Below are 7,263 nucleotides of genomic sequence, written 5' to 3' on the forward strand. Positions count from 1 at the left end.
GCTGTCTTCATCCTTCAAGCTTTCCCTTTCTAATTTTGAAGGATCCATTTTAGAAGGATATTTGTCTCTCAAGGTTTTCCTGTCCCCGAATAGCGTTAAAAGGGGTGTGGTCATAATTATGGCTCTTTGTCAGTCCTGCCACCCCTGCTTCTTCAAAGATCTCTCCAGACACATGTTGACCCGTGACCTTCATCAATAATGCTTTGATGTCTCCAGCAGCCAGTTTTATCCCACCCGTGTTGTCTTCAAATGCTGCTATCCATCTATCAGCTCCTTCTGTTAGTGCAGGAAGACGGTTTATTAATCCTGTGATGTCCATAAATCCCCATGGCACATATCTCTCTATGTTACCTGGTCCCTTTACCAGCAGTGGACCCATGACACGTTCGTGGTTCCCGTCATCATCTCTTGTTTCATCCTCTGATTGGCATTCTGCTGCAGGTGCTTTCCTGTTTGCCCTACTACGTGGACAGAGTGTTGTTCTCTTGGACCTTTTGCATGTATAGGGTCTTTTTCTTGTGGTCTGATTGCGCGTATAGGGTATTTTTCCGCTCCTCAGGTCCATTTCCCCTGTTCCAGTTGCTTCTTCCGATAACTCTATATCCACTGTAAACTGTTGTTCAGTTATTTCGCTTTCCTCTCTGTCATTATAATCATCAAAACAGTCTATGCGACGTGCTTCGTTGAGCTCACGTTCCTTGTCGAGCTCTTCCCGCAGAAATGATTCGTTTAACTCACGTGTCCTGTTCATCTCATTCACTACTTTTCGCTCCACCTCGTCCAGCAATTTCTGTAATCTTTCCGTCTCTTGTGCCGTAGCCCCTGCACATTTCATGTCTGGTGACCCCCAGGCTCTGTAGGGTGACTGTTCCCTTTGTGCCTGGCGCTTGTCTTGTTCTACCTCCACTTGTCCTGCCCTGCGTCTTTCCGCCTTCTTCGTCAGGCTTTTAGCCTCTCTGGCCACCTGCTGTTCCATACGGCTCCATTCTATTAACATGTCCCGATTGCTCCTGTCTAATTGTGGTTGTGGCCTGTCTCCTGCTTCCTGGATTTGCCTATAGGCTATCTCCTCTGGCAGACTACTCCTTCTAGTGGTCCTATGGTGTATCTCTTGGGGTGTCAGGTATGTTCCTGACTCTCTGTTCCTGGCTCCTCTTGAGGGTGCTCCTCCTATTGAGCTATCTCTTCCGAGTGGCAACTGCATCTCAGATGCAGCATGACTCATGCCACGCGGTATTGGCTCTGGATCTGGCTCTTTACTGGAGTTTATGCCTGCCCTCAGGTTGCTTGATCTCAACTCCTCACTGGACCCGGAGTCACTAGATTCTGAGTTCAGTGACATGTTGTCTTGCTCTTCTGTTTCTTCATTATACCTTAGTTCCCTTCCTTCCCTGGGGACCTTTCTTTTTCCGCCTAATTGTTTTCCTGATTTCATTGTTACCACTAATGTCCCTGTTACTTTACCATCTACTCCGCCAGTCATTAGTGGGTACTGTCCTGTGTGTTCTTTTCCATACGGGGGAGGAGGGGCTGATGCTTCCTGCATTAACATCTGTCTTTGTGTACCCTCCATTTTAAAGTACTGCAGAATGTCCTTCTGTTCCGCGTTCTTCAGTCTCTCCTTCTGATGTTTTTGGTCGTTTCTTTTATCTTTACGTCTTAGCTCCTCTTCCACATTGTCACAATTTTTTAGATCAAAGGTTCCCTGTACGGGCCACTTACTATGGCCTGCTGTGATCCTGTTCCATCTGCTCATACACTTTTGAATTTTCCTTTTCTGTGTAGGATGACGCAGCATGATAAGCTCAGCGGGTGTCAATTCTTCAGATTGTTTACTCAGCTTGACCCCCATGACCTTGCCCTCGGTCTGTTTACTTTATCTTAACTGCACTCCCTTCTTGTGCCAACTATCCTCCAGCTCTAGCCAATTCTGACTTCACTTTGCTCACCGATTTACCTCTGGGTATTTGTATGTATCCCTACATCACCTTCTATGATGATCTGCCCACTCTACTCTCTCTACTCTGAGTCCGGGGTATTTTGGTCGGTTATCATACAAAATGTCCTGTCCCAATATTATCTTTTGCCATTCAACAAATCCCCTATACTCTGGAAATGGGGAATCTCCTCTGTGTGTTGCGTCCACTGATATACAATCAATCCCACTTACACATGTTACAGTTCCCACGTTTTCTGTGTGTGACTCACTGTTTAGCAGTTGGGTGGGATCTACTCCTCCTTCCCACCACTCTCCGTCTCTCCACCTCTCTCTGTGGTGCTCGTTGCTGCCTACACACACAACTTCAGTGTCCCACAGAGCACTCAAATACTGTAAAGCGGGGTGAGGGGGTGTCTTCGTGAGACGATTACTCTTCCTCAGGTGTTGACATAAATCTTCATATGTTAAAACAAATGCCCACCACGGAGACAGGCTCGCAGCCCTTATTTTAAACCTATACGCGGAGTAACTTTTGCTAAATGGATCAATTTCTAGATTATTACTCATACACTCTTCTAAATATTAAACTACTTGCACACCGTATGCAAGATTGCTATCTAAGCTGACCTTCTAAGATCAGAACACAGCGACATTATTCACAATTCCAAACATGGCAACTTATTCAAACTTCATTTCCACTTCTATTTACATTAAAAATAACATTCATGCATAAATGTAGCGTATACTATTTATAGTTCTATCCACTTTTTCTTTCTCCACTACTCCTTCTTTCCTGTTTTCTATACATATATATATACAAGGCCTTTTAAAACAAAATGCTCTGGCTTCCTGCCAGTTACTACCCCTGGCTCTCTGCCAGTTATTTCCCTGGGCTCCCTGCCCGGTACTTCTTCTGGCTACCTGCCCGTTATTTCCCTGGGCTCCCTGCCCGGTACTCTTCTACATCTGAGTCGCCCCTGAGAGGGCACGGCGACGTTCTTCAGATTTTCTTTTTTCCCTGCTTGTGTCGCCCCAGAGAGGGCACGGCGACAGACGTCTTCCAAGCGGTACTTTTACCTTAAATAACTTATTCTCTTATCTGAGTCGCCCCTGAGAGGGCACGGCGACGTTCTTCAGATTTTCTTGCTTAGGTCGCCCCTGAGAGGGCACGGCGACATTGCTTATTTTCCCTTCTTGAGTCGCCCCTGAGAGGGCACGGCGACAGACGTCTTCAAGCGGTACTTTTACTCTTATCTCATACCATCCCTGTGGTATAGATTTTTTGCCTTAAATAACTTCACAACAATAAATGCTCTTCTACTTAAATTCCATTCACACTCATATTCATGCTCCTTCTTACTGATTCTTTTGAGAGTTTCTCTGCATATTTCACGAACGCATAGATCATTCCAGCCCCACAGACCAATGACAAACAAAGCCACATACAGATCAAACAATTAAATATCACTCTTTGACATTTATCCATCATCCCATCGAGGTTCTGTTTCGAAGCCACGTAGGCTCACCACTGGGGTTCCGCAAGGTTCGGTCTTGGGCCCTCTTCTTTTCTCCCTCTACACAACATCTCTTGGTTCGGTTATCCACTCCCATAACTTCTCCTACCACTGCTATGCTGATGACACCCAGCTGATTCTGTCGTTTCCTCCTTCTGACGCCCAAGTGGAGACGCGCATCGCTGCTTGCCTGGCAGACATCTCGGGGTGGATGTCGAAGCACCACCTGAAGCTCAACCTGGACAAGACTGAGATGGTGTTTCTCCCAGGGAAGGGCTGCCCGCACCGAGACCTGGCCATCACCATAGATGACTCCGTGGTGACGTCTACTCGGACCGCGAGGAATCTGGGTGTGACCCTGGACGACCAACTGTCGTTCGCGGCAAACATCGCTTCGGTGACGCGTTCCTGCAGATTCCTCCTCTACAACATCCGGAGGATCCGTCCCTTCCTCACCGACAAGGCAGCGCAGGTGCTGATCCAGGCTCTTGTCATCTCCCGCCTGGACTACTGCAACTCCCTCCTTGCTGGCGCCCCGGCTTCCGCCATCAGACCTCTGGAGCTCGTCCAGAAAGCTGCTGCTCGTCTGGTGTTCAACCTTCCCAAGTTCTCCCACACAACTTGCCTTCTCCGTTCTCTACACTGGCTCCCCGTAGCTGCTCGCATCCAGTTTAAAACTCTGGTGCTAGCCTACAGGGCAGTGAAAGGAACAGCTCCTTCATACCTCCAGGCTATGGTCAAGCCCTACACCCCCGGCCGACCACTTCGCTCTGCTGCCTCCAGGCGACTGGCTGCCCCGGCGCTCAGCGGCCCCTGCTTGCGATCGATGCGGTCACGGCTTTTCTCTGTTCTGGCACCTCAGTGGTGGAATGCTCTCCCGACTGATGTCAGGACAGCGGAGTCGCTACCCATCTTTCGCCGCAGGCTGAAGACCCATCTCTTCAAGAAACACTACCCGGATCCTCCCTCTTAGGACATCACCTACTCTGTCCTAGCTCTTCTGATGCTCTTGTTTTCTAATCTTTCATTTCTAATCTGTCCTTTTGTTCTTTGTTTTTTCTCATTCATCATAGTACCTAACTTATTGCACTTCTACTCTAGCTCTAGTTATGCTCTTAGCTGTTGGTTTAGGAAGGAAATGCGCTTACGATTTCTTGTGACCTGAAGTTCTTTTATCTACCTTTGTTGAACACACTTATTGTAAGTCGCTTTGGATAAAAGCGTCTGCTAAATGACCGTAATGTAATGTAATGTAATGTGTCAGAATCATTCATTCTTAATCTTGGATCTGACGACAGTTGTCAACTCTTATTTGTTAGTCAATACTTATCTTATTAATTCTAAATCTAGGTCTTTTTGGGAGAGGTGACAATACCTTGTGACCGTGGGATCAGACAAAGGCCAGGGACGCCACCCAATAAATTTGGAAAAAGAAAAAAGGAATTGTTTCTCACCTTTCTGGTGGATTTTGGGCCCTTGGGTTGGTCCCACCTCCTCTGACGACCCCACTGGTCCCTTGGCCACACCGTCCCTCCTGGCTAGCTCGCCAAATGACGTGGCAATAGTACGTCAATAGTTTACTTCTAATCAGTCTTCAAGGTTCTGGCTAGTAAAAAACTTGACTTCAGCTATAGTCTAAGAGAAGTTGAGGAAACCAGTCTTCAGATCCAAGTAAAATGTTTATTCGCAGCAAGGTACAAATGAAACAAGTGAGAGGAAAACCCCGGGGTTGCTCTGAATTGTGTCTCTTCGTCTTCTCCTTATATACTATTCTGGACCTGGGTTTTCCACGCCCCAGGTCCTTCCCCTTTATCCTAAACTCTTAGGCATTTGCCACTATTATGATTACTCGTTTGATCTTAATCGTGTAAAGCAGTCTTGCAGACCCTAAAAACAGTAATGGCATCGCCTCCCTACCCCTTGGCCTTGATTCGCCTCTCTTGGGACTCTTCCTATTGGTTGGTCTGGGGCTGAATTTGTTAGTAATCTTCCCATTGCAGTGTTATGTGTGCCCACTGTGCTACACAACCTTGAGCTAGTCTCAGTGTTATGTGTGCCCACTGTGCTACACAACCTTGAGCTATCCGTCAGCACCCATTCATTTTCACACAACAGGTGCAGAGGGCATCTATGAGACATTCAGGCCGGGTATTCCCAACACATGTAGTTACAACTTCACCCTCTCAGTGCTACCCCACCTGTAGGTACATGCACTGTGCTCAGAGCAATCATTCTCAACATGCTCACCGAGACCGTTGCCAAAGCCCGACTGCTCAAAGCTCTCAAAAGGTGAAGCCAGGTCTGTATTGTTGTAGGTGTTGGTCCTCCACACCAGTGAACACTGTGGGCTCCATGAAGAAGCCTGCAGAGAGATGGGACCACTGTAGTTATCCTGATGTTAAACATGATTGTGTTAAAGCTTTAAGAATGAGGAGGAGAAAGACCAAACACATCATAATCCATCATACAACACAAATAATTTGATTGTATTTGGAATGCAAACTGTAAAGAAAAATGAAATCTGATTCTGCAAATGAACTACATGTCGATAGAATATGTACCTAATAACACATATGTTTCATGATGATCAGAATGAGAGAGGTAATACATTACGATCATTTTGGCAGATGCTTTTATCCAAAGCGACTTACATTACATTAGCAACCATTTGAGAGGGGGGAGCAATTGGGATATCCTTGGGATATTACAGTAAATATCAAACATCCTCTGTTCCTCTCTCATTACCTCCAGTGATGTCTCTCTCTCTCTCTCTCTCTCTGTGTGTTCTCTGTGGTGGAATCGTCCTCCATCTGGACTTTAGATGCATTTAAGCTCTGTAGGAAAGCGGCACGTGGCTTTGATCTCCATCTCTGTCACATATCTGATTTACTCATGTTCTCATTCTCTCCATGTACCGATGCTTTGTGGTCAAAGTGTGATAGGAATAAGAAGTCTGGTGTGAGAAGCAGCAACAACAGCTACAGGAGGAGGAGGAGCAACAACAGCTACAGGAGGAGGAGGAGGAGGAGGAGCAACACGAGAGTAGGAAGCAGAAGCTGCAATGTCATATTCCTGAAACGAAAAGTCAGTCAGTCAGAGTCCAGCAGAGCCTCGACTGAAGCAGAAGAGAAGCCAGAGGATCAGAAGTTTGTCCAAGTTTGTCTCTGCAGCGTCTCTGCAGCGTCTCAGCCAAACTCAGGTGAGTGCAGACAGAATCTTGTCAGTTTCAGCAGCAGCATGAGGTCCAGGCTGAGCTGCTCTCACACGTCTCACTTCACTGCTTCAGTCTTAAAGGCTTGGCTCTGGTTCACACACGTTGGTGTTTGTAAACACACGGCAGTTTTTACCGTCAGAGCAAGAAAAGAGCGTCAGGAAGTGTGTGTTTAGCTGCGTCAGTGAGTCTCAGCACTGAGCTGCACCCACGGCAACAGGAAGTGAAGTGAGTGCAGTCTGTAGTCATGGTGACCTCATTAAGAGGCAAAGTTCAGCTCCAGAGTGAAAAGGGAAACTTTAAAGTCAAACAGTCTGAATAGAACTAAAGAGACAAAAGCTTCATGTCCTAATCAATACACAATCAATCCTCATGAAGCTGAGCCTGAAGTCTTTTCATGACGTTTCCTTGAGCGGCCCCTCAGGACAAACCCCAGTCTGCTCATAATATCCATCAAGAACAAAGTCGTCTCTCCTGTTTCACTCTGACATGAACTTCAGGAGCTTTAAGACATCCAGACTCTTCATCCTGCTCAACAATCAGTGTTTGTGTCTCCAGAGATGTTTTCACTCATGTTCTTGTCTGTTCTCATCTTGTAG

At 46.7% G+C, this 7,263-nt stretch overlaps 1 long non-coding RNA gene across 1 annotated transcript; it reads right to left on the reverse strand.

Moving 5' to 3' along the window:
• Nucleotides 1-822: 822 nt before the first annotated feature.
• On the reverse strand, nt 823-1,039 carry LOC143013743 (uncharacterized). The gene is made up of 2 exons (XR_012965212.1): nt 908-1,039; nt 823-854 (listed from the first exon to the last, which is right to left on the reverse strand). It is a non-coding gene; the product is annotated as an uncharacterized LOC143013743 (long non-coding RNA).
• Between the last annotated feature and the right edge of the window lie 6,224 nt (nt 1,040-7,263).

This window comes from Genypterus blacodes, unplaced genomic scaffold (assembly GCF_046128005.1).
Source record: "Genypterus blacodes isolate CSIRO-AG114 ecotype Tasmania unplaced genomic scaffold, CSIRO-AGI_Gbla_v1 ptg000158l_1, whole genome shotgun sequence".
Lineage (NCBI taxonomy): Eukaryota > Metazoa > Chordata > Actinopteri > Ophidiiformes > Ophidiidae > Genypterus > Genypterus blacodes.